This window comes from Hermetia illucens, chromosome 4, assembly GCF_905115235.1.
Source record: "Hermetia illucens chromosome 4, iHerIll2.2.curated.20191125, whole genome shotgun sequence".
Lineage (NCBI taxonomy): Eukaryota > Metazoa > Arthropoda > Insecta > Diptera > Stratiomyidae > Hermetia > Hermetia illucens.
This window is the reverse complement of record NC_051852.1, coordinates 124,420,451-124,448,274: the sequence shown is the minus strand read 5'-3', so window position 1 is coordinate 124,448,274 and position 27,824 is coordinate 124,420,451. Positions and strand designations below refer to the sequence as shown.

At 43.0% G+C, this 27,824-nt stretch overlaps 1 protein-coding gene across 1 annotated transcript in view; it reads left to right on the top strand.

Moving 5' to 3' along the window:
* Positions 1-27,824, top strand: part of LOC119653623 (phosphoenolpyruvate carboxykinase [GTP]-like) — a 109,029-nt gene that overhangs the window by 20,471 nt on the left and 60,734 nt on the right. The gene's annotated exons all lie outside the window — the stretch shown is intronic.

Genomic DNA, 27,824 nt, shown 5'->3' with positions numbered 1-27,824 from the left:
ACATACTGTGCGAGACGTCAGAAAAGGGACCTAGGCCATTTATTGCGGCTCATTTTCGCAAGGAAGTATTCCGCGCAGTACAAGATTAACAACATACGTAGACAAGTCGGGAAACCGGAAGCTTGACGCTTCAGGTATAAATGGTTTTGTGTTTCCCTATGTGAGGAGCATAACGTAGTTCTTCATTGGCTCATTGGAACTCAGCGATTTAAATATCTCGAGTCAATGCTATCAGCTAATGGAGAACTGCGTAATAAAACTGCTTCACGCATCAACGCAACCTGGATGAAGTGGCATTCCACAACTGGTGTCCTTTAGATCGACGTATCAGCCCATGTCCCAAATCTAAAATTTACTGCGATGTCGTCCGTCTGCCCTCCTCTATAGTTCTGAGTGTTGGCCGACTATAAAGGACAATGAACGGCGTCTTGCGGTAATGGAGACAAAGATGCTCCATTGCACTGGTAGCGTGGAACGTTTTGATCACATCTGAAATGAGAATATCCGTGATCAATATGGGTTTGCACCGATCGTGGAAAAGCTACCTGAGAGGTGTTTTCGATGGTGTGGTCACGTAATTCACGCTAACGAGAATTCACTTACCAATAATGTCTGAACATCGAAGTTAATGGCAAGCAACCAAAAAGCCGTCCGAAACAACGGTGACTTGATACGCTGGACGAAGATTTCAAGGCCTCGCGATTACATCCTGATCAGGCATTTGATAAAATAAAATGACGATAACGGTCATGACGAGCCGACCCCGCTTGTGAGCGGGACAAAGGCTGAAGAAAAAGAAAAAGATGTGAGGAGCGAAGAGTGCACGATAGCTCTGTGTCACATAGCAACAAATTATATTGCCCTCTACTTTTTAGAAACCGATTTAAATAACCCCTGTATTGATAATAGTCAACCTCAACCGCTTCACACTCCGAGTTTAATATTATTAGCAAATGCCAAGAATGTAACCTACACCAAACATAAAACACGGCTGGGTAGAATTAGATCCTTCTTGAATGGAATTTTAACATTTCACTCGAATTTCAATTATTCCGGGTAATTATGACGTCAGCATCTGATTTGCATGGCTTTGGAAGCGGTAAAATCGCGCGAAATTGCTAAGTTTGAACTGCTATAACTTTGGCGTTAATTGCCAGATTTCTACGAAATTTTGCGAGTATACACAGAATATTGTCCTCTATGCTGGTACAAAATACCAAAGTCCTAGGATGAATTTAAAGGGAGTTTTTCAGTAAATTTCTAAAAAGCAGTAATATACTATTAGTAAGTTTATTTGAGCAGATACCGGGATGGGACATATTTTGAGGCCTAGATTTCATCTAGGCGCACCACCCTGATTTTTTTCGGATTTTTAGGTTGGGTAGTTTTCGAAAATGAGTCCTGTCTCACTTCAAGTGCGTACATTTTGACTCATCACTCACGCACTTTGCAACTTATGCCAAAACTAATACCAGTTTCGGAAAGTACAAATCGAGACCTTTCATTTGATATCCTACACAACTATATCCGGTGAAAAAAATGTTTGAATCCCCCCTTTGCATGTATGGGGAGCCCCCCTTTAAACTCCACCTAAATTTATGCCACTCATTGTATGCGTGGGATTTCATAGTTCCCATCTGTCCACCAAATTTCGTTCGGATCGGTTTAGCCGTTTTGGAGAAAAATGCGTGTGACAGACAGACTGACAGACAGACAGACAGACATTAAATCGATTTTAATAAGGTTTTATTTTACACAAAACCTTAAAAAGGAAGTAAGCGTATACCCTCAGTAGACTAAACGTTTTCGCACCATCCACCTGCACATCATTGCCCCTTTGTGAGACTCGCACGGATATAAGCATTGCTTCACAATCATCAACAGGTTTACGGGGTGTCTGAATCATGTGCCAAGGCCCTCTGTCGAAATGGATCCTGCGCTTTGGTGTATCAGCTGAAATCGGACAAGAGAATACAGTTGGAGTCTACTGTTTTTTCGGAGTTAGGCAAGCACCTGGGTTTCAGATGCATACCATCCGCAGTCCAATGGGATGCTGAAACGTTGGTACCGGACGCTAAAGGCCGGCGTAATGGCTGACGACGATCCGTCGTGGTTACAGTCTTTGCCTTTCGTCCTCCTAGGTCTTCGCACGGCCCATCGAAAGTAGTTCACGACCAGCCCCGCGGAGATAGTGTACGGAGAGAATCTGCGGCACCCCGTTGACCGTGCAATCGATATCAGAGCAGGGTTAAGCGACTCCAGCACGCTGCGTCTGCTCAGTGACGCGGTTTCGAGACTGCGGCCGACTCAACCTTCCTGACACACGACGCTGGAGGTCGACACCCCCAGGGACCTCAACACATGCTCACAGGTCCTCATTAGAGTGGACGTTCTTCGGAGGACGCTGCAGCCATCATATGTGGGCCCCTTGAAAGTCCTGAAGCGACGGGAGTACTCCTTTAAACCCGAGGTCCGGGGCGGCTCAAACGGGTCTCCTTATCGAGACTGAAAGCTTTCGCCGAACCGGGGGAACCGGGGACGCTGCAAAAAAACGTCAGGTTCGCCCGGCAACGCCATTGGTGAGATCAGGTCCCGGGTTCCTCCGTTAAATCCGCGCGGCTTCAGTCGGGGCTGGGGGATGTGGCGGCATATCGAAGGCATGAATCGCAACCACGCCGCCGTGAATTCGCTTCCACCGACGCCCTGTACTGCCGCGCCACGGGTGGCGGCTTGGTATGAGGGCGGTGCCCAAATTTCCATCCTTTTAGATTGAACCGCCGGCTCCAACAGGCGTTTATAGGAAAATAAAGGAAAATTTACATTTTTCTTTGTACACTTTTCATTACAGGCCACCAACGTCACGGCCTCCCATTCTATCTCGGTCAATTGCCAACAGATTTTCTAATAAGAGATTGTGATGACAATAATGTTGCCCCGTGTTTCACTTGCTACCTCTCTCAGAAGTTTGGATTGCACGTTGCCCGTGTCGTGGTGCATCCGTTCCCTTCAGGCTCCCTTAGGATCGTCAAGTTCCCTTGTGCGCCCAACTTCCTCCTGTTCCCTTCCTTGATGACTTTTACGTTGTCCCTTATAATCCTACAGGTGCGGTGCTATCATTGATTTCAACGTTGTGCTGTTCTTATTCTTTCTCTTGGCCGTTTTCGCTTCTCTCTTGTGCTCCCCCAGCATACCGAAACCAGTCTTTTCGTTTGTTCTATATAGCGCTTCTAACAATCTGAATATGTCACTTTATATATTCCAATGGATTCATGTTTCAATTTGCGGTCCTTGGGCGATCCCAGCCTGCCTTTGAGCTGGTAAATCCTGATCGGTGGCACCATGCCGATGTTTAGTCCTTTCATTGTTTTTATAAGTTTCGGCGAAGCTGCGGAGTGTCTGACCCCAATTCTTCTTCTCCCTTTCAAATTATTAGCGAGAGATGTCATTGTCTTTATTTTTTGCCGTTTCGCCTTTTTCCACATGAGTCTTTCAATAATCGACTGTTCTTTCCTAAATCTTTCAGGACTGGGGGGCAGTGAACAATTGGTGGATCATAGCATGGAAAGGGATCATTTTATGTGATTGGGAGTGGTTCGAATTATCTGGTTTCGTTCGCTGCGTGTGTGTAGGCTTCCTGTAGATACCAAAAGAGATTCCTTTTTCCTCTCTTATGATTTTTAAATCAAGAAACGGGAGTTCTTCATTGTCTTTTACCTCCATTGTGTATCTAAGGTTCCGATGTGGCTTATTTCCAACATCTCCAGCACTTTGTCTTCATGGGCAATGGTGAAATCTTCATCTATTAGGTTGTTGCAAATGAAATGGTCGTTTTTGTACTAAAATTTGAAACGACTGTAAAGCTTACAAAGATTTATTTATTTAATCAAAATAGGTGCCAGTCGATTCAAAACACTTCTCCCAGCGAGATATAAAGGCATTTATGCCAGTTTCGTAGAAGTCCAACTGTCGGATGTTGATAAACTCGTCGAAGGCAATTTTGACAGCCTCTTCGTTCCTAAATTGTTTTGCCACCAAAAAATGATCCAAATGCTTAAAAAAGTGGTAGTCGGTTGGCGAAAGGTCCGGTGAATATGGTGGATGAGGCAGAGCTGCTCTGGAAACATGAGGTCGTGCATTGTCGTGAAGGAGTATCAAACCATCTCTGTTGACTAATCTCGGCCGTTGAATACTGAATTTTTGGTGCGTTTGCTCAAGTTGGGCACAGTATTTCTGTGCATTTATCGTTTCTCCAGGTTCCAAAAAAGAATAGTGGATAACTGCAGCTGTAGACCACCAAACAATCACCATTACCTTCTTCGAATCGAGGCTCGGTTTTGGCATATGCTTCGGTGGCTCATCAGCATCTAGTTATTGTGCTGCTCCGCGATGATTGTCGTATAATATCCACATGCGGAACCCATTTGTCAAGCTTTTTCACCTTTCCAAGTTGTTGCAAGTGCCGGAAAACTATCGAATAGTATAGTTTCTCTGCAATGTCCCTCATAGACTGACGTGTATCGGATTCGACTAGCAAACGCAGTTCGTCGTTGTCAATCGATGGTCCTGGATGTCCACGTGGCTCACTTTGAAGGTTTATGTCGCCTGACCGGAATTTTTCGAACCACGGCTGTGTGGTTCTTTCGGTTATCGTATCAGCTCCAAATGCGCTGTTAATGTTCTTGGTCGCCTCCGCCGCTTTATGACCGAGTTTGAACTTATACAGAAAAAGTAAACGTTCTTGGCTCTTTTCCATCCTTTTTTTCCTTTCTATTCCCTGTTACCCAACGATGGTCAAAACTGAAATGACCCCTTGATTGAATGCAAGAGTATTTATACTTCAATAGTCAACACCAACAGTGCCAACTGGTGGTGGTTTGATACACCAAAATCGCAATTAACTTCACTTGATTGCCAAAACGGCCATTTCATATGCAACAACCTAATACATATCTTGACCAGATCTTTGGGAGCAGGTCTTGGAATATAGATCTTTTTCAAACTTGTCTATGGCTTGATATGTCACTCAAAAAGAGTGAAAGGGAGTTCCTCTCTGGTTCCTTTGTAGAACTTCCCACTGAATGTGAGGTAGCTCGGAGGAAGTGCTTATGTCCTAACGTCGTACATGCTTCATTTTGTCATGGGACCGGAGCCCATCCTGTCGTGTTGACAAAGGTGGATCCTTTGAATTTTTCCGAGGCGTTGTAATCAGCTTCGTGACCTCTTTTTAATGGCATTGAATACGTGCCGATAAGGTTGGGTTTTAGCGATACTCCCACTATACTTTATTTATCTGTTTCGCTGATCTTAGCATTTTATTTTTTTCCTTTTGTTCAGGATAATTCAAAGTATATTGCCTCAAATCCTTCCCCTTTATCTAGGCTTGAGGTCAGCATGTAACTTTAAACAGTTTCTTCGATCCAATACGGATCTTCCAAGACACTACTATCAGGATGCAGGATTAAAGCTCCATTTTACGCAAGCAAAATGACGAAAGGGCTGAGAAAGAAGGGCTCATTTTCAGCAGTCAGTTTGCAGGGGTTAATGCGCTAACTTTACTAATTTACTAAAAAATCGAATAATTCCTCTTGCAAAATAGAACATGCCTTATCTGATGAACAAAAATTATAGATTCTAATTTTAAGCCAATCTAATAATAAAATAATCCAGGGAGTCGCTTCATCAACATGTTTACTAACAAATTAAGCGCAAGTTGTGGGTTCAATGGAAACCCATGTTGTGTATAATTCCGCGGTTTCCATTGCATCAATCAGAACAACAAAATCAGACAAGAAACATTGTCGAGGAAAATTCCACTCAATAAATGCAAATCTGCCATAATATTGTAAATATTGATTCGCATTTATTTGTTTCAAGCGACATGGTAACTGCCGCGAGTTGATTAAGTAATGGCTGACAATGCGCTTTGCCGTTTTCACCTTTCTACTGTAATTTCTCTATCCGCCATGTGGAATGTCATAATTACTGCTCTTGGTAAGGCGTTTTTATTGTTCACCCTTATCTGAGTGGGTGAGATCCATCAAAGTCAATATGTTTGTAAACGAATTTATTAACATTTGGCAGTGTTGTGACTTCATCGCGTCGAGTAAATAAGCTCGAAGTATGATAAGCTTCTAAATTTCCCGAGAGTTTTATACACATTTGTTTGTAGAATAGAAAAACAAGAAGCTTTCGATTGGCCTCTGATTTAAAATAATTGGGGGTTGTACAGTTTTACAATAGATGGCTCTTGTTGGCGTTTGAATAAGAACAAACTTTTCGAACATAGAATAAGCTCAGATTATTTGCTAGCAGGATTGTAAAATTTGACAAAAAAAAAAACGAAAATTTGAAAACATTTAAATCTGGAGTCATATAAAAATTGTTTCGAGTATTTAAACTGTATGAAATTAGGGTTTCGGTTGTTTCATCTGGGAGAAGATTTAGATATTTTAAAACGACTTTCCCGATTTGAAGTTTCATTTGAATTTTGCTTCTTTAAAAAATTGTTTGTTTTGTATACACCTCACAGTATGAGTTCCGAGAAGTTCGAAGCTGTATTGTACAAGCAATAATATTTTCCAGGGTAGGAAACCCAATTTAACATGAAGTAAAACAAAATGCTTTTGAGGGAAAGGTTGAGGTTATGGAGAAAAAGGGGCCAACTCCCTTTCTCCAGTCTCCATGGGAACTTGCCGCGGTTGCCCGCTTTAAAAGTTATAGCACTCTGAAAAGGAGGTATTTTTATATTATTAATAAATTCGACAATTCGATGGTCAAGTTGACAAAATGTTAGGCGCTGGCCTCGTTCTAATCCTGGTTTGTCCTTGAGACGTTTGTGGTCGATTTTGTGCTGCCCTGCCGATGTAGGCTTATCACTTAGAGCTGAGTATAAAATCACCTGAGTAATGTGATATCACTTTAAAAAAAGTGATATTAAAATGTAATACCAGAAACATTATCTTTCTATGCAAAAATTAAAAAAAAAATACACTCGGCTGACGGCATTACCTTATAATATTTATCGATTGGGACTCGCCAATTGCCGCCGCCACTTGTACTATGAAGAACGGTGATGTTTGGGGATATATTATGATACATTACAAAACATCACTTATTATCGAAGTAATATCATCATCACTTTGGTGACGCGCTGATGTTAGATAATATGGTGATGGTTATAATTTTCCATTTTGTCGTAATGGTAATATAATATTATGCTTTAAGATGATACCACTTTTGTGATATTACATGCAGGTACATGTAATGATGATAAAACTCAATCACCGCTTCATTTAGAATCAAATAGCAAAAAGATAATAAACAAATGGAAAAGAGACTGTGTGGAAATCATCCATCCACAAAGGAGTGAACAGGACACATATTAGGAGCTTATTTTTAATGAAATTGTCGGTGCGATTTACAAGAAGGGGTGGAGAGAAGAATGCTTTCTACTTCTCGACTATTCCCTTTCGCCCACATTCAACCTACTTTGCAAAATGCGACGGTGACTGCCGCAAGTTTCCGGTAGGGCTCTCACATTCGCCCTCTTACCCTACTTACCTTTCTCCTCGCCAGGATGATGTTGCCAAATCAAAATTTTCCATGATGATGTTAAAATACCATTCATTTGAGGACAATGGGCCATTTCATTGAGAAATCATCAGAAGCCAAAGATGATTTCTCTCCAACTCAATTGAAAATTGCCTGCACGCTCCCTAATTCTTTGGTTTGTGGTTCAAAATCAAACCCCAGGAACATGGCATCTAAATATCGCTATTTCCAGGCGCTATATTTTTTTAACGGGGGGTGATCACCATAATTCTTCAATATGCATAGAGAGGGGAATCTTCCTTTTCTGCCTATGTACCTTCTTCATATCCTCCCAAATTTACCATGATAATCTAAAAAAAGTAATTTTGACGTCCCATAACTTTTAAAGGAGAAGGTGACCGCTGCGAAACTTCTGGCCTGAAGAGCGTAAATATTCCACTTTCTGCTCAATAACCTTCTCATTTTGCGGGGTGGGATTGAAAATTCAACCCTTACGCTTACCCTTTGCTGTCTATCTGCTGGCGTTGACGTGAAGTTTAATAACGTTTCTACGGATTTTAAGTAGGATCCCCATACATGTGGAATATAACTCATTTTCTGAAATATACACCAGAAAATAACCTGATTTTACTCATATGTAAATTTTGGGCGTCAAAATATATTATATACAGCTTAGGGTAAGTTCATCTTATGGGTACGGTTTGCAGGAATATAATTAATAATATAGGTCATAACAGTGGAAGGTTTGGTGGAATTCGGTTTTTTTTTAACAAAATATATATGTATAAACATTTTTTAAATGTTTTTGTTGGGGTGGTTAAAAAACTATTAATAATCTTTTATATTTGGGTTGTCATGTAAAGTCCCCCTCCCCCTCGTAACACATCATAGAATGCCAACATTTTGCAAAATAAAATATGTACTGTGAATGGTATGACAAGAGTGGAGTTGTCGACCTTTCCGAGTGTATGACGTATTCACTGCCACTTCCGACTTCTAGTTAATAAGCCTAAGGATCTGTGGCTCATACGATGGCCTTTTCTTTGTCGATCAATATTTCGAGAAGTTTTTAAGGCATTCTAGGATATTTTTTATTTTGATATTTTCTTGGTCATAGTAGGAAAAATGCAAATGCCGTCCCATCTTCGCATTCAGGTCACCTATCACGTTCATAACGCCATCCTTATGCTCTTATCCTTTTTCTGAACTGGCAGTAAAAAAAAGTAAGCATAATTCTCTTCTATATTCGAAATTCCCGTTTGAACGTACCGTTTCCATCATTATGATGCTAATCAACTTAGACCAGGACATACAAGATAAAATCCTGTCAGGGACCGGTTCCCAGATCATGAGAGTTGGCCATCAGCAATAGTTGGGCACTGGATTGATATCTCCTATTCGGCTTTATAGATCGTGAAAGCACAGTACTACACGAAGGAAAGGAGTATTTTCCAGTGTCCCACCATGTCACTTCACTTAGCCCCAGAATGTCCAGCCGATATCGTCGGAGTTCTCGCCCAAGCTGGAGAAAGTGAGTATTCTGTAGACCCTCGATACCGATGACGAGGAGCAGAAACAGTTTTCCACAGGGATTCCAGTTGTGGTCGCGGTTAGCTGTTGGATTATAAATGCTGTTCATATGTATATATTTGTATCAAGGTATTTTAAATCAAAAGACATTCTTCGCAATTATTGGTGTCTTGGTTCACTTAAAGAAATTGGGCCCTTAAGTCTGCACTTTCACCCGATCATTAAACTCGTTCATCATCAAGGAGTGTTGCATCGACCAGCACAAATGGTAATCCAACGGTGCCACCTCAGAGTGGCATGATGGGGAAGGTCTCAATCGTCGATCTTTCGTTGGGTGGAATTAGCACACATCGCACGTTTTCAATGAAGAAAATTTTATAGTTTTGCAATCTATTCTTTCACGATACAGAGCTTAGTTGGCTTTTAGGGTGAGTTTGAGGTGATGCACCCTCACCTTTCTACATGGCTTGGGCAGAAATTGCTTTTGCATAAATCGTCCGCATTTGTTTCCGTTGTTCATGTTTGTAAGTGATTGAAAAAGGGGCGTAAAATGCTGCTATCTTTTTCGATTACTTAGATAGTATTCTATGAATTACGGGAGATTTATGTATTTTTCAGTTGCGTATAGTAAGCGTAAGGATGATCCAGCCCGAAAACTTCATAAGGGCAGACTCTGTCTCAGATAGGGGCCAAGCGTAGGATAGGACGAAAAACACCTTTGGAGGATATTGGTGGACCTTAGCGCAAAACCGGGATGTCTGGAGTTCCTTATTAAGGCAAGACTAGACTGGAAACCATTTGTTACACCATTAATTATGATATAGTAGATTTGGTTTCCCAAATGGATTACTGTTGCTTTTCTCTGAAATTGTCGTTACACTACAAGTCGTTAGGTGAGAATATGTAGCCTGTGAACCGATACACGTGCAATGAGTTGCATCACGTTGTGTTGCGCCAAAAAGTGAAACAGGTCTCGTTTTAGTAACTTGTTCAACTGAAGAATTTGGAAAAAATCACTGCAAAGTATCTGTACAAAATCTAGGTCTCAAAATACATTTCGTCACGATATCTGCTCAAATAAAGTTAATAATGGCATAAAACTATAGTTTAGAAATGAGAAGCAAACGTTTGGCTCGGAAGGAAGAGAAAATTCACTTCTTTAGCAGAAAAACTGTTTATTTTTGCGATTTCTGAAAAACTAACTTTCTGAATTGCGCCACTTTTGCCAGGCGCGATATGTACACATCTGTATGCGGTAATAGACATGTTTGTTCAGGATGAGCATAATCTTTATGTCTTCAATATGTACTTATATCTGAAAGTTTGAAAATGTATGAAGGAATATTTAGAATTTATGGCTATTTGCGAAAAGAAAGACGTGCATAGAAGTGTTATCCAGCCTCCATAGAAGTGTCCAGCTTCCTGTATTTCGACTTCACTGAAGCTTCTATTCCAGGCTACGAGGAAACTTTATATTCGACGGATTTCTGTTCCTTCCCACCCTGCTCTTATTAGCTCTGTGTAGCCATGGTGACGATCCTTACATTCTTTTGTAGATGTTGCGATATTGGAAGCTACTCTAAAGTGGGCAAGATCGTTTCTATTTGCGTCTTCGTGGATGCCGTGTCCTCTTATTGTACATCTACGTGCCCCTTCTCGCTTTGAATTCATCGAAAATTATCTTGGTGTTATTTGAGAGCAATTTATGTGTACATATACATGGTTCATTTTCGGTGTTGTGAAAATTTCCTACCGTAAATGTTGCAAAGACCCAGCTGAAGATGACCGCGCAGGCAGAATATTCGTGATCCGGGTACTGCAATCAAGAGAGAAGATGCCTTAGATCCGGGAAGAAAGTCCTTGGCTCAAGTGGTTATAACGCTGGACAGTCGTAGTGGAAGGTTGTGGTTCAAATCTCACTGGTGGCAGAAGGCCTTGTTATCGTCACAGGATGTCCGATAATAGTCGACTCAACTGTGAATGAGTACCTGAGTCAAATCGGGGTAATAATCTTGGGCGAGCGCGATGCTGACCATATTACCTCTTACAGTCTACTGTAGTGTTCCGTTACTGTCTTAAATGAAGCGCTTTAATAAACTTTAAGGCGCCAACGATTATTATTTTCCGAGTTATCACAATTTCGGCAGATGTCGGATTTTACCTATTTTTTAGGCACCGATGATCCTATCTACTTAAAAACTAAAGGGGCGTTGGTGGTAGTGGCCGGTGGTAGGTCAATGGGAGGATTCGTCGAGTATTCCCCGCAACATCGAGCACGTATGCAGAATGGTGTACTTATGCATGGTTTGAAACAGACTGTGTGAAAGTCCCAGGGCATCAAGGGAAGCAGTGAGAGATTTAGGTACAATATCTGTAGCTGACGATATTTTGGGTACTACAACCACCCATTCGAGACGCAAAATTTCTTTGATTTCTCGAGCCAATGGCTCATAGTTCACCTTCTTCTCCACGTATTTCCGTTCGATGTTGCTGTTGTGGGGGATAGCAACATCAATTATATACGCGCAGTGACCCGTCTTGTCAACTAACAGTACGTCAGGCTTATTATGTGAAATATGGCGATCAGTCGGAACTTTCCGGTCCCAATACTTTCTGTAAGCAGAACTATCAAGTATTGATTGCGGCTCATATCGGTAAGCCGGACATGTTCTCGTGATCAGCCGATGCTTGTATGCAAGGTTTTAATGGATAAGCTTATATATAATATAGCATTATGCCTGGTGATGTATTGTATCGGTGCCATAACAGTACAGCCAGAAATGAGATGGTCCCACGTCTCTAACGCCGAACCACACATTCTGCACTGGTCGTTCTCCACTTTGCTGTAAAAATAAGCGCACAGCGAGTCGACTTGGCGATGATGTTGTGCCGCCACGTCAACCACGCCCCTACCTCCGATGTCATGAGGCAGGTTCATGCGCTCCACGGTAGCCTTTGGATGATACAATCGGAATTTGGACATAGTTGCCCGTATCTGCCATTGGACGTTTTTTCAGATCAGTTTTCGTCCACGGCAATATTCCGAATGCAGTGAAGGGATAGCGAATACATTCAACGCGTTTATTTTATTTTTCCCTGATGCGATTTCAGTACCAGCTTTACACGTCGCAGGAATTCGGACAGCAGAGCATCCTTCAGATCACCAACTTGGGTTCCTTGCAGAATTCCTAGGTAATTGTAGAAGTCTGTCTCGGTCATAGCTTGGATGTAGATGTCACCAATCCTATGTCCGACATGAGGCTCGTGATGACCTTTGCGGATGGCTTGGATTAGACAAGTGTCGAAACTCCATTCGAATATCACGGTTGAACATTTCTAAGGTGGTCGTCAGTACCATTCATTCTTATAAGAAGAAGAAGATAGTAAATACAGAAAAAAGAAATGTATATAAAAAAAATTCTAAATAAATATAGTTCTAAAGGGTTATAAATATAATAAAAAGAATACTAACTAACAAATTTAGGTCATCATGCAAATGTTAAAAATGATAACAATTCAGGAAATAAAAAGATAAAGAATTGCCAAATTTGAAAGAAAGATAAATTGACCAATAATTATCCGATTGATTTAATTTACCATTATTGTAGTGATTTGGTCACATAAAAAACATCTACGTTCAGCCGAGTTCTCCCTTCTGCTCGAAATCACCATTTTAAGAATCTTCCAATCATGAGGAAAAATCAACAAAACGCACAAGAGAGTAAAATCCCAAACTGAGATGAAGCCTCTTTACTCAGAACTCTCAATACATCCTTCACGATTCAGTCCCCTTTGTTTCAAATGCTGCCGAAGAAACACAAAAATCTCGCTTCAAAATTGCACTCCCATAGCTACAATGTACACTAAACTCAACTTCCCAAAACATTCTCCTACGCTGATCGCTGATCCTTCATCAATTTACTGCAACAATGCCCTATTCTGGTCTCGGAGAATGGACGGCTACGTTTTGTCGTTTGCCGCGCTGCAACATTAATAATTTCTGTTTCATAAATTTGCATACGCAAAAAATTCCCTATTGTCTGTATGATGCCGTTAGGTAAAAACGTATTCGATGACATGCAACTAGGACAAAAATTAGTTTGAAATTTATCTAATGGGATAATTATTAGTTTTTGAGTTGCTATATTCCATTTATATTTTGGTAAAAATTTCAAAGTGAAAGTGAAATAAATTTGATCTTTGGAAATTAGTGTTTAAAGGATATTAATTTTTATGGATGTGGAGTCGGGGTGGGACACAGACATTTGGACTTACGATAATGAAAGAAACTATATTACTATACGCTACAGAATATTATGTGAACCTGACAACGTTTAATTCACTATAAAGCCACTTTGTTTTTTCAATCATCAGATATTTCTTTTCAGATCGGAAGCTTTCGGGCTTCTTTTATACAAGGTTTTGACGATCTAAGTTGTAAAAGAAAAAACGGTGGTCATTTGGCAAGATTGTTGCGTTGATTCCTTTCGGTGCAACGGTAATAAATTGTTGTTAAAACAATCTCTTCGTACAATCCCCAACCTGGAGATCCGGACCAATATGTTTCTGGTTTGCTTCGCAGAATGCGCGTCCTCACCTTCCCTCGTCTGCTGTAAACTAACTATTGCCAGTGGTCACCAAATAAAGGCGAAAGTAAAATTAGGCGGTAGAACTGCAGATTACATTTCAGCACTTACTCTGCGGCCCTGAACGTGAAATATGGTGTCGGTTCTAAATAACATGCTGCGGTACTTCGCCGTTCTTTGATGGTTGTGTATTCTTTCTTTTTTAAAGTGCTGGGTAGGAATTATGGTCGAAATATCTCATAAAATTCTTAAAATATTAAAAAAAAAATAATAATAATACAACAAATTTGGATTATCGATTTTGGCACCCAATGTGGGCTTAGGGTATCCTTCCTTAAATTGTATATATTCGTAATGTCAACAGATACAATGAAGGTAGGGAGTAACTTCTGCTTCCCATCTTGTGTGGAAAGCCATGCTTTTTTTTGTTAATTTTGTATCTGTAAAAACGAGTATACTATATGTGCTAGTAGATAATGGAATAAAAAAATATTTACTAAATTATGCAATTTCCTTTTGAATATTTCGTAAAAACCGTTTGAAGCAACTTTTGCCTTGATTTGAAAGTATTTAATTCTTAATAAAATCTAAAAATTCAAATATTTCCGTTGGCTATAAGCACAACACCAACAATACCGGAATCAAAACGTGTTTCCTCCTCTGATTTAAAAAAAAATATTCTGGTCAACTATGCAATCACAACTTCGAATTTCATCACATACCCTGATATCAGCTTGGACTTGTAACCTCGCCTTGAAATCATTCCACGCTCAGCCATCAGAAGATTCTACAAAACAATAACAAGTTGCGCCCTCGACACACCCCCTGGACGGTTCGAAAGTAGTATTGGAAGCATCTCAAATTGTATTTCAACATATAACTTGTGGATTGATGCATAAAAAGAAATGAAAGTGAAATCAGATGTTTTTAAATTAATGCACTAAGTGAAATTTCAAGTTTAAGCTGGTTCCGTACGTTATCAATTAGTAACTTTATTATATTCCGGGGCGAGATCAAGGCCAGGAGTCAATATTTTTCTTTGTCTGGGACAATTCTATACAAACGCGTTTCTCAACTAAGAATATTTACTTGTAGATGGTCTTTGTTCAGTAAAATTTGCTTAATTGCAATGATAAGGCGAAGATGATATAAAAAATTACGCAGATCGTGTTCGTTAGATTTGAATATTTTTTATTCTTGCCGATGACTTGGGGATTCGTCTTTCATGGTTTAACGACAAACTTTCGAAAAATGTAGAAAAAAGAAGTTTGTCGGCATTGATTCTAAGATGACCGCTCCTTTCCATAATTCAATCTGAGATAATGTTGATACTAGTGGACATGGAGCAGTAGCCAGGCCCCCATTTAGAATAATGATGTTTTCCAGCGAGTACAAAGTAAGAATCTTTTGCTAGGGACGCACAACGCATTGGGCTCTGAATGTTAGTTGCTAGGCGTACAAAATAGTTCGTCCTACGAAAATAGATAATGTTATTGTTGTGCAATATAAGAAAGTAAACCAGCTTCATAACAAAGATAATCCCCTGAGTTGAAAAACATTTAATAATTTGTTTTGAATCACATGTATTACTAGAGTTGGGAGCATATATATAAAGTGAATTAGACCCATGGCACGATTGCGACAGGTAGCAATATATATATATATATATATATATGATTGGAATGATTCCCTGGCGTACCAGGTTTACCCTCACCTGAGTTGCAAACGCAGAGCTGCATGCGACCAGGCGCGTGTCATGGGTTGCGGATAATGACATGACCCACCGGGTCAGCTACGAATATCGCAAGTTAATCTCGTAAATAAGTAGCCGCGGACAAGCAGAACGTTTCCCTTTGTGTTCGTCCTCCCTTACCGATTCTTCCCGTTCAGGGGGAGTAAACCTCCTTAACAAATCCGTAATCCGGGGTGAAGGGATCGACGCGCCTATCGGATGAATTGCAGTGACGTTACACTGTATTTCAGCGGCTCCCCTCCAAATACCTTCCCTACCTTTGGAGGTAACCATGGGGCATTGCAACATTGGGGCTCTGTTGCAGGGCTGACTGGTTCCCCATTACTCGTGGGAATAAAATTGGGGACTTTGGTTTAAATTCTTTAAATGGGACCCCAGGGACACGAAGACAGTACCCAACACGGATAAGGGTCGTTCAACAACATCAGAGCGGCTCTTCGCCCTTGGATGTTTTGGCGGTTATGCCGTCAACCACCAGGGACGGGAGACCTAGGCGTCGTATGGTTTGGACGAGCCAACTCAACGAATTTATCGTCCGCGCCTATTACCGTGTCACGGATTTGGAACGGAATCCATCAGGGTACAGACATCGACTACATGACGCGTTCATAACCCGATTTCCGGAGCTAAGTCATGTTCCGGAACAGAACGTCGTCAACCAGTACCGAGTGATCGTGAATAACAACCGAGTTGCCTTACCAACTAGGCAACAAATCTTCCAAGAGGTTTCATTTGAGCTCGGGCTGGAGTCATCAAATTACCGGACTAGTCAAAGGAGTAACACAAGTACTCCACCTGTAAGGCACTCCATGAATCCAGTAGTCAGGAGAAGCTTAGTAACTGGGGATGTCGACCCAATTTATAATGAGGCTTTGACCGCATTCCAGGTCGCATTCACAGAGTATGCTGAGATTCTCCCAGACGCTAGGCCAAGGATCCCAAAACTGAAGTTTACTTCGGCAACTACTAACATCATTGCTGCCGTTGACAGAATTTTGGCTGATCGTTTGGCTAGCGAGATTACTGCTACAGAGGTTCACAGCCTGATCTACGTTGCAGCTGCCACGGTTATTCGTCTCCATAACCAACATCTTAGAGCGAATAACAGAGGTATGCGCAGAAGGACTTTGCCGTTCTGGGTGTTTCCACTCAACAAAAGAGTCGAAAAGTTGAGAAAGGAGATTGGTCGTGTGACGCAAGCACTCCTTGGAAATCCATCACCAAGAGTGCACAGATGCGTTGCGAACATCATTGGAAACTACCATCTGTCCAATGATATGCCAATCGAAGAAATCCTCGAGGTGCTGAAGCAGAAACTTGCGGTATGCTCCAATCGCATCCGTAGGTATCAGAAAAGCTTTCAGCGAAGGACAGACAACACCTTGTTCTTCCAGAACCAACGAGGATTCTACAAAAATCTCATCAACTCAGGTAGGGAAAGTAACCTCAATCTGGATCAGGCAGAAGACTTCTGGAGAAGTGTTTGGAGCGAATCCAGTCGTTGCAATTTAGAAGCAGCGTGGCTCCCACACCTTATGCGTTCATGCGAGGCCCTCCCCGAAATGACCATGCCTGACGTAACTGAAGTCGACGTTAAAGCAGTCCTTGACAAGGCAGGTAACTGGAAGGCGCCAGGAGTTGACAAGATTCACAACTTCTGGCTGAAGCGGTTCAAGAGCACTCACAGGATATTGGCAAATCAATTTAATCAGATGATTGCCGATCCTGATTTAGTTCCACCATTTTTCACCAAGGGGATAACTTTCCTCATCCCCAAGGAACAGGGTGTCTCTTGCCCTTCAAAATGTCGACCAATTACTTGTTTTCCTACCATCTACAAGGTCTTCACTTCAGTTCTGTGCGCGAACATCTCAAAACATCTTGATGTTCATAAATTGATAGCTGAGGAGCAAAAAGGATGCGCAAAAGGCTCCCGAGGCTGCAAAGAACAGCTTATAATCGATACGGTAGCTGTAAAGCAGGCTGTCCACCAAAAACGAAACATCTCGACAGCCTACATCGATTATAAATCAGCCTTTGACTCCATATCACATTCGTGGTTACTACAAGTGTTACGCTTGTATAAAATCAACCCGAATGTTGTTCTTCTACTGAGAACAGTAATGAAGAATTGGAGCACGAAGCTATCGGTATCTTCGCAAACATCAGGAGAGATACCAATCAGGCGTGGCATTTTCCAAGGCGACTCTCTAAGCCCACTGTGGTTTTGTTTGGCTTTGAATCCGCTATCCCATCTTTTGCATGAAAGCAAATACGGGTTCCAAGTCAAGCATGGCATATTGTCGAAATGTACATTAAGCCATTTAATGTACATTGACGACATCAAATTGTATGCCAAAGACGAGAACCAACTTCGCTCCTTGCTGGACATCACCATCCAGTTCAGCAGGGATATCGGCATGCAGTTGGGTTTGGAGAAATGTCGCATAAAAACAATTGTTCGGGGAAAACACACCGACAACGAAGGATACAGCCAAAATAACATCCGAATTGAGGGCATGGATTCGGACGACGTCTACAAATACCTCGGCATATTGCAAGCAACAACACCTGCTGTAGCAATAATTAAATCTAAGTTGCTGGGGGAATTTGAGCGGCGTCTGGATCTTGTCCTTAAAACTGAGCTGTACGGGAAAAATAAAATCATGGCAATCAACACCTTTGCCATTCCCGTCCTTCTATACACTTTCGGTGTGATACAGTGGAGTAATACCGATTTAGAATCTGTCAATAGACGGGTAAGGGTAGTTCTTGCAAACAACAACATGCACAATAGAGCTGCCGAAAAATTGAGGATCACTATCCCACGTCATCAGGGAGGAAGGGGGGTACTTGATTTAAAAACGTTGCACTACAATCAAGTGCATTCTCTTCGTGAGTTTTTCTATGAGAAACAATCCTCTAGCCAAATACATCAGGCTACCGTCATGGCAGATAATAAATTATCTCCTTTGAACTTGAGAAGGAGAGAATGGGATCCCATGTCGAATGTTACTTCAGTCCAACAGAAGATCGACATGTGGAAAGAGAAACCCATTCACGGAGATCATATAAAAAATTTGTTGTTGTCAGGCATTGACATCGAAGCCTCCAACAAATGGTTGACAAATGGTGTACTTTTCTATGAGACCGAAGCATTCCTAACTTCAATTCAGGATGCTTCGCTCCCAACAAAAAATTATAAACGGTACATTCTTCACGACTCCTCAATCACCAACTCCAGTTGTAGGTTATGCAACTGTGAAGAGGAGACCATCCAGCACATAACATCTGCGTGCAGGATGTTGAGCGGTACCGAGTACACCAATCGTCATAACTCCGTCTGCAAGATTCTCCATCAAAACCTTGCGTTGAAGTATAACTTAGTGGCAACCTACCATCCTTACTATAAGTATACTCCGCAGAGAATCTTGGAAAATGATCGGTTCAAACTACTGTGGGATCACACTATTGCCACCGACCACAGTGTAAATCATAACAAACCCGATCTAGTTCTGCTTCTGAAGGAAGAACGAGCGTGCTTTATAATCGATGTAGCCGTACCATTGGACCGGAACACTGTTGAAAAACAGCACGAAAAAATCCGGAACTACGGCCCCTTGGCAGACGATATGAAGCAGACTTGGAGACTACAAAAGATCCAAGTAGTCCCAGTAATAATTTCAGCGACGGGATTAGTCCCGCAGAACTTACATAAAGCGCTGAAAACGCTCGATCTTAGGGCTGGACTGTACATGGAGATGCAAAAAGCAGTTATCCTTGCAACCTGTGCTATAGTCCGAAGAGTCCTGTCCGGTAACAATCTGACCTAATGGGTTTCAGTCTTGATCCGCACTGTCTTCAATATAAGATCCATGTCTCTGTAGTGTAGGACCTCCGCGTCATTGGCTGAAGTGTTTGCGACAATCGAGATGTAGCAATACATTTTCGCATGGTCGCACACACTTTGCGTTAAAACGCATCATCGCTGTGATGCGGGCCTTTGGATATTGCCTTCAGCCCATCCTTAGGTTGGTCGCCCCTCGGTCCGGTTGGGCGGGAAGAGGGTCCGTGGGCTTTTTGAACTATATATATAATTTATTGCCAATAAAGTGTTACAAAGTTGTTTTTTTTATAACAAAATTTGAAATTCAGAGTCCAGTTAAACTAACTTTACATCTTACGATTACAAGTGTTGCATGGGCGCAATTTGTACTTTATATCATTATGCGTAATTTAGAGGAAAATGGCAATTAAAAACCTCTTGAACTAAAACTTATTCTAACTTAACCTAATTAAACTTTATAAGCTAACTTTTTTTCTTTTTTTTTACATTAAAGAATTTATTAACGGATTGTCTACAAGTGAAATCCCATCATAAAATTTCTTTTTCAATACACTAATTACTGAATCAATTAAGTCAACTTTAGCTAAAGAGTGCAGTGCTTTCGTGCTGAAAAATTTCGAACGATTTAAGATTATTTTCAGCACTTTATTTTGTGCAATTTGAAGTTTTATGGTATGCGATTTAGCACAAGTAGCGAAGATTAGAGCTGCATAGGACATTACAGGCTGGAAAATCATTTTAAAAATTAACAGCTTATTTTCTATGCTTAGTTGAGACTTTCTATTAATTAGTGGGTACAGAACTTTAATCAGACTATTAACCCTATTTATCGTCTGAGTAATGTGATCTTTATAAATTAAAGATTTGTCGAACGTAAACCCCAAATACTTAAGCTGCTTAGTCCACTTTACTTTACATCCATTTATGGATAAATCTGAGGTAGGTATATAAGGAATAGATCTACGTTTAGTAAAAAATATAGCTTGAGTTGTTTGTTCGTTAATTTTAATTTTCCATTTTTGAAAATATTCTAATATAACACCTATTGCATGTTCCACGGACTGTTCCATGGATTTTAGAATAGAGAGTGTCTGCTGTATAAATTGCAGTATCGTCTGCAAATATTGCAATTTGTACACCGTCTGCCTGAGGAAAATCATGTGTGTAAAGGGTGCGGTGCGGAGCCCTAGTGGTCTCGTTCAAGAGGGGATACTGTAAAGTTTTGTCCCGACATGGTTCAGTCGCCATCATGCGTTGGAATAGTGGGGAGCGTGCCTTTGCCGTTGAGGTTTTAGTTTAGTTTAGTTTAGTTAAATGGGGGGAGCCGCAGCTCCGAGCACTCAGGCCATTATTAGGCCCATTGTACTATCCCCGTGAGTTGCCTATTCAATGGCTTCCTGCCTACGGTGTTCGCAGGCTTTAGCGAATCTGAGAACATTCTCAAGAGGCAGAGAGTGTGCAGATTCTTCATTGAAGAAAACCTTGCCAAGGTGTCTTCGTCTGAGATCTGAGGATGCCGGGCAGCTGCATAAAAAGTGCAGGGCAGTTTCCTCCTCCTCCTCACATTGGCTGCACACAGCCGAAACCACTACCCCAATCTTTTCCATATGGTAGTTTAAGGGGCAGTGTCCCGTCAAAAGCCCTACTAGGGTTTTCATGTCCCACTTCTTAAGGGACAACAAAAATGCCGCTCTAGTGGCCCTAGGCTCCTTTACAAGGATTTTCGCTTGCCGGCAAGAGTCCAAATTTCTCCACTCGGTTGCGTGAATCCTTGCAATTTCACCTTTCAGAGTAGACTTGACAGTAGATGGTCGGATTCCAAGAGCTGGTTCTGGGCCCACCATTGTGGATCCAGACCCTCGGCGAGCCAGTCTATCAGCCCCCTCATTACCGGCGATGTTAGAGTGCCCCGGCACCCACATTAGGAATGTTTCGTTCAGTCGGCCAAGTTTCAGCAGCACCTGACGACAACTCCACACCAACTGGCTTGATATGTTGTTGCCATCTAGTGCTGATAATGCCGCCCGACTGTCGGAACAGATTCGAATGGTGCGACCCCTCCATTTTTGTCGCAGACATTCTTCTGCTGCCAATGAAATGGCATATATCTCCGCCTGAAATATGGTCGTCATTTTTCCGAGGGGTCGGGCCAGTTCTATAATCGGATTCTCCGAGAACACGCCTGCACCCGATCCATCCTCCGTGACTGACCCGTCGGTGAAGATTATTAGGTCTGTAATCTGAAAAGACTCATGGCCAATTGTGGACCATTCTTCTCTTTCGGTGATTACGACAGTGTATGTCTTTTCAAAGACGAATCTGGAAACCATATGATCGGTCGGCATCAGGGCTACCGGATGTTTTTCAAGGAATTTCCATATAGACGCATGCCCGTTGGATTGGCCGCTTTTCCACGCCCCAATGGTATCGAGCCTATATGCGTCGTTTGCTGCTTTCCGTTTCACCTCCAAGTGGATGGGGGGTAAATTTAGGATGGCTTCAAGTGCCGCAGTCGGCGTAGTACTCATTGCTCCAGTAATACTTAGGCAACCAAGTCTCTGAATCTGCGTTAGCAGCTTCCTGCTGTTAGCAAAGTTCAGTCTTGGCCACCAGACGATGCATGCATACATCAAAATGGGTTTTATTATAGATGTATACATCCAATATATCCGTTTAGGTGAAAGTCCCCAGGTCTTACCTATCGCATTCCTACAGCACCAGAGCAATCTGCAGGATTTCTGATATTGTTCCTGGATATGATGCTTCCACGTTAACTTGGAGTCGAAATGTACTCCTAAGTACTTGACTGTTTGTGCCAGCTGGATTTCCGCCCCTGCTAAGGTGGGTAGCGTATAGCTGCCCCACCTGACATTCTTAGTGAACATAACTAGTCCAGTCTTTCTAGCGTTCACCGTGAGTCCATTGCGGAGGCACCAGCTGTGGATTACATGCAGAGTTGCACTCAAGCGGTCACATACTGTGTCCGCAAACTTGCCGTTAATTATTACGGCTAGGTCGTCCGCAAATGCTTGCGCGAAGACTTTTTTGTCCTCCAGGAGCCACAGCAGGGTATCCATCACCAAGAGCCATAACAGTGGAGAGAGAACCCCTCCCTGTGGGCAGCCCCTGAGACATCCTGCTTCAATAGACTTCTGGCCGACCGATATGTGGATTTTTCTCCACTCTAGCATGTGAAGGATCCAACTGATTAGCAGCGGTTCGATTCCATGCTGTCTTGCCGCATCACAAATTGCCGCAAATGAGGCATAATTGAAGGCACCTTCGATGTCCATGAATGCGCCTAAAGCGTATTCTTTACCAGACATCGCCTTTTCAATTTTTGCCGTAAGTTCATGGAGTGCTGTCTCCGTGGATTTGCCTTTCTGGTAGGCGTGTTGCCTATGGTGAAGTGGCCATTTAGGAATGTGTGTATCCCTTATGAACCGATCTACTAATCTTTCTAGTCCTTTTAGCAGAAAGGACGTTAGGCTGATCGGTGGAAAGCTTTTTGCGTCTGTGTAGGTGGGTTTTCCTGGTTTGGGAATGAACAACACCTTCACATCCCGCCATCTAATTGGAATATAAGCGTGTGCTAGGCATGCCCGATATATATTCCGAATGTGTCGACCCAGGGCATCCATTCCTTCTATTACTAGCGCAGGAATGATGCCATCCGGACCTGCAGACTTATATCTGTGGAACGAGTTAAATGCCCATTTCACTCGCTCCAGTGATACTACTTTGCATGCCAGATTCCAATCTCTCGGCTGAGGGCTGTATGCACCTGTTGGCCCCGAGATTAGATTTTGGATGCTGCCTGGGAAGTGTACTTCAAGCAAATGATTTGCCGTTTCTTCGTCGCTTTCTGTGTACTTCCCATTCTGTAAACGTAAGTAACCCAGTTTCTGGCTACGTTCTTTGACCAGAATCCGCTTCAGCTTTGAGGTTGCCTCAAGAGAGTTGGTCTCTTCGCAAAAGCGTCTCCAAGATGACCGTTTGGCCGATCTTATGCTCTTCTTTAGAGCCTTCTGTGCCTCTTTATAGCGATTCCAGCTAGTGCTTGATTCGCCCTTCAGAGCACGATTAAGGAGCATCCTTGTCGTTCTCCTCTGTTTTGCCAAATCCGAGTTCCACCATGGTGTTTTACCCTTCTTTGGCATCCTGAGTGGACAGCTTTCTTCGAAAGCTTCTCTCATGCTAGTTGTGATCATCTGGGTTGTCTTCTCAATTCCAGCAATGGATTTGATGCGCCCCCCAGGGATCGTGACTCGGGCGTTCAATTCTGTTTGATACATTACCCAATCTGTCTTCCTCGGATTCCGAAATGGAGTGGGTGGAGGTAGATCCATGCCCATAACGAAATCAATGCGTCTGTGATCCGAGAGTGTGACATCGTTTGATACTCTCCACTCTCCGATCAGGAGATGCCACCGTGATGTCGATGACCTCTCGCCTGACCACGTTGAAGAAAGTGGGTTCATTACCCACATTTAGGATCTGCAAATCGGTTCCTACTAGATACTCCAGTAGTCTCGATCCTCTTGCATTGATGTTCGAACTTCCCCAGCATATGTGGTGAGCGTTGACATCACATCCTGCTATTACCCCCATGCCTCTACTTTTGGCATATTGGATAGCTCTGATGAATGTTCCACTGGGAACGTCTTCTGCGTCGTAGGGGAAGTATGCAGAGCACCATAGTATCTCTTTATCTCCCTGTTGACTTTTTATGGTTAGCTTAGCCGATGTGGTGTCGCCATCACATAGATCGTTAACCAGGTTAGCCTGGAAGTCTTTGGAGACTACCATGCAGGTGCGGGGTCGATCGCTTCCATTGGCATACAATAGGTCAGCATGTTGGAAGTTTAGGCCCCTGACTGCCCCACCAACAACCCACGGTTCTTGTATGAGGTATATAAATGTCTTGCAGCTATTGATCCGACGACTGATAAGTGCAGTCGCCGCTTTACAATGCTGCAAATTTACTTGGGAGATGTGGCACCTCATCTATGTTTCAGATGTAGATGCCGGGGGCTGCATGTCCCCTTCAATGGTTTTAGGAGCCGACACTTGTAACGTGACGGTCCCCAGCCCATAGTAGAGCCGGCAACCCGATTTTTCCCGAACTATCTTAACATCAGGTTCGGGAACGCCGATAGTGAGAAAAGTTCCCGGCCTATCGGTTTTCTCTCCTGTTTTGCTGCCTAGCAGCAACCAGGTGGAAGTGTTAAGGTTGTTCTGTACACCAAGTTGTTCCAGAACCCTGACACCATTTCGCTCTTCTTCTGGAAGCCAGAGAAAGCACTTTTTGATCGATGGCAGCTCAGAGACCCTTTTCAAGGTTAGTCGCGCACCCTCCCACACATCGTTAAGGGAGGAGCAGTACTGCCTGAGCCACTCGCTCGTGTCTTCGTCGGCAAAGTTCAGCCGTAACATTTTACGGTATACACCTACCGACTCAAAGCAAAGCTTAATGCCTTGCGCGGACGCAGTCCTTACAGCTAGGAGGAGTTTCCTTCTAAGCTGTTCGCACTGCTCAGTATCGTAGCCGGATGGATTAGAGTCGTCATACAGGACCCATCCGTCGGCTTCGATAGCCTTGGCTGCAAATGAAGGCCTAGCCGTTGCCGGCCGAGCCCTTTTTGCCGCCTTTTGTGTCGAAGAGTTAGGATCGTCCGAGGACCGCTGCCGCTTCGGTTTCCCCTTAGCCGCAGGTGCCCCGAACGCTCCTTTCCCCTCAACCTTGGCACAGCTCTTTGGTTGTGCGTTGCCCGGAGGCGGTTTGCCCGAAGGCGGTTTGCCCGAAGGCGGTTTGCCCGAAGGCGGTTTGCCCGAAGGCAGTTTGCTGTCCCTGGACAGGTGCTTACCCATGGGCAAGACTTTAGCCTCAGCAGGTGGCGCCGATTGGAGCCTGGGGTCAGGAGTACCGACAGAAGGGGCCTGCATCGGCTCATCCGTTAAGGACTGGGTCCCAATTGAATTGGTTCCCACTTGAATAAGTGGGGAATCTGAGTCTAGACTCAGGTTCTCCATCGATGAGCTCAGGGTTGCCCCTTCACTCGGGGTTGGATCGTCACGACCGAAGTTTATTTGTGTTTGCTTAGTAGATTTGTGTTTTTGTTTTTTTATTTTTTCATAATTGGCTGCCATGGCCTCAATTTTTCCGGGGAAAGTAAGTCGATCTCGGCAGAGCCCCTTTTTGCCGAGACAAGGCTAGTTGAAACTGGGGGTCGCCTGGTACCCAGAGTTCACCGTTTACGGCCACATCTTAACCCCTGTGACCATTCAGCCCTCGGCACGGTAGTCACACCTTGGCTTGGGGTTTTGATTACCGCTTGGCTTCAGGTGTCACCTCCCGTTTCCTGGAGGATCTTCCTTACTGAGCTCCCTCAGCACGTCAAGGTAGGTAATCGTCGAGGGAGTCGTTGAGGTTTACTTTTCAAGCGGATGTTCGGTTATTGCAACACAGCGTGCATTTCGGAATCGCATTAATTTAGCACCGTTGGCTCCCGTCCCAGACTTCGAGAATTGCATCAAAAGCCTTTGCATTCACCCAAAGTCACAGTGTGGTGTACAATTTCCTCAGCTGGAATTATTGGTCCCTGGTTTTTTGACAGTGACAGTGAATTCGGACCGGTATGTAAACACGCTACAGAATTTTTTTTCCCACGGCTAGAAAATTTGAATTTGGGGGACACTTGGTTCCAACAAGACGGTGCAACAGCACACACTTCAAGAGCATCGATGGCTGTTTTGAGGGAACACTTTCCTGAGCGCCTTTGTCCTTTATTGAAGTGTAAGTTCTAGCAATAAAACGCCTCGAATAAGATTACTTTGTAACACTTGGAATTTCAAAACTCACTTCTGACTTTAATTCTGATGTATTCAGACGGACTACCAGACATCTACTCTGGTAGCGATATTAATAGGATTGAAGCGGTTTTATTATCCTTTGCTGCTTTAGAAAATCTATACTTAGTTATCGTAAATAGTTTAATTGTATAGGTTAGATTGCCTAGACTTCATGGGTCTCTAGTAACTCCGAGAATTTTTACTTAGGTTAATGTCGACATTGCTTCTCGATGAGATGTTGTTATCGCAGTTAAAGTCATTTGCTGCAGTTGCGTATGTCAGATATGTATGTCATGGTCAGAAGTTCCATATCATATTATGTTGCTCTCAGTGGCTACAGAGATCTGTATTATATATGGTAGAAAGCGTATTTCATAGCTGGCTCAAGTCAGCATTGGCAATGCTAACAGACCAGTAAGTAATAAGGCACAGAGGATTTATTCAAGTTATATACTGTAGATAGTTGGCAATGTCGTCTATACGGGGCTTACTCCTACCGCTGCTGATAACATGCTTCCACACTTTCAAGGTTTTCCCGAGTGTTCTCCACTTCTTTGCGTTTGGGTGATACATTTCAAGTCTACAAAATCCAGTAGAGTACAGTGTGCGTTGCCCACTAAATCTGCGTCGTCTACTTATGTGATGCAGGAGGATACGTTTTTCATGTTGCCTTTCCCGGAGGTCGCGAAGGAGTATGGACTATGACATCTTCCAACAAACACCTCATTTGCTGGCTGATGATTCTCCATCTGACGGATCATCGCACTCTCCCCATCTGAATTGGTGGGCAGAGCATCGAAAGCGTCGATCAACCCATATATATAGGGAGCATTGTTTCTGCTGGCGGTGGCACCGAACTAGATGTCCCGATGACCCGACGCATTAACGGCGCTGCCCTGTCTGAAATTTGGAAATGCGGTTATCTCAAGTTGAGACTTTTCTGTGCTAGTATTCTTTATGTGTTGCTATATGTGAGCATTACATGGAAAGTGAACTAACTTTTACCCGTTTGCGTCAGAGTGGGCTGACCTGACACTATCTCAAACTGACAACTTGGTCGGGCACAGGCCTGCCACTCCTACCACTGCCACTGTGATCGGAAGACGGAAGCGGCAATGGATAGGTCACACTGTAGGGGCGACAATTACATTGCAGGCTATGCCACACAGTGGAATTCACTCACCGACGAGTGGGTCGACCCAAGGGCACTTGGCGCAGAACAGTAGATATCGCGTATGTGTGATTAACGCGTTATACCCCACTAAGGAGCGAATCATCATCGTCTTTTCTCTATTATAGGCTCTGTAGGCTGACAACAACCGTGCGCGGACTTCATCGTCGTAGCTGTTATCGGTTGTGATTTTCGACCCTAGATAGGAGAAATTATCAACAGCCTCAAAGTTGTCGTCTCCTATCTTTATTCTTCCCGTTTGACCAGCGCGGTTTTATGTTGTTGATTTTTGGTACTGACGTTGCCACCATATACTTTGTCTTGCCTTCATTGGTGTGCAGCCCAAGATCTCGCGCCGCCTGTTCGAACTGGATGAAGGCAGTCTGTACGTCTCGGGTGGTTTTTCCCATGATGTCGATATAGGCCAGTAGTTGGGTAGATCTCTTGCGTTTACCTCAGCATCACGGATCACTTTCTCCAGGGTCAGGTTAAACAGGACGCATGATAGGACATCCCCTTGTCGTAGACCGTTGT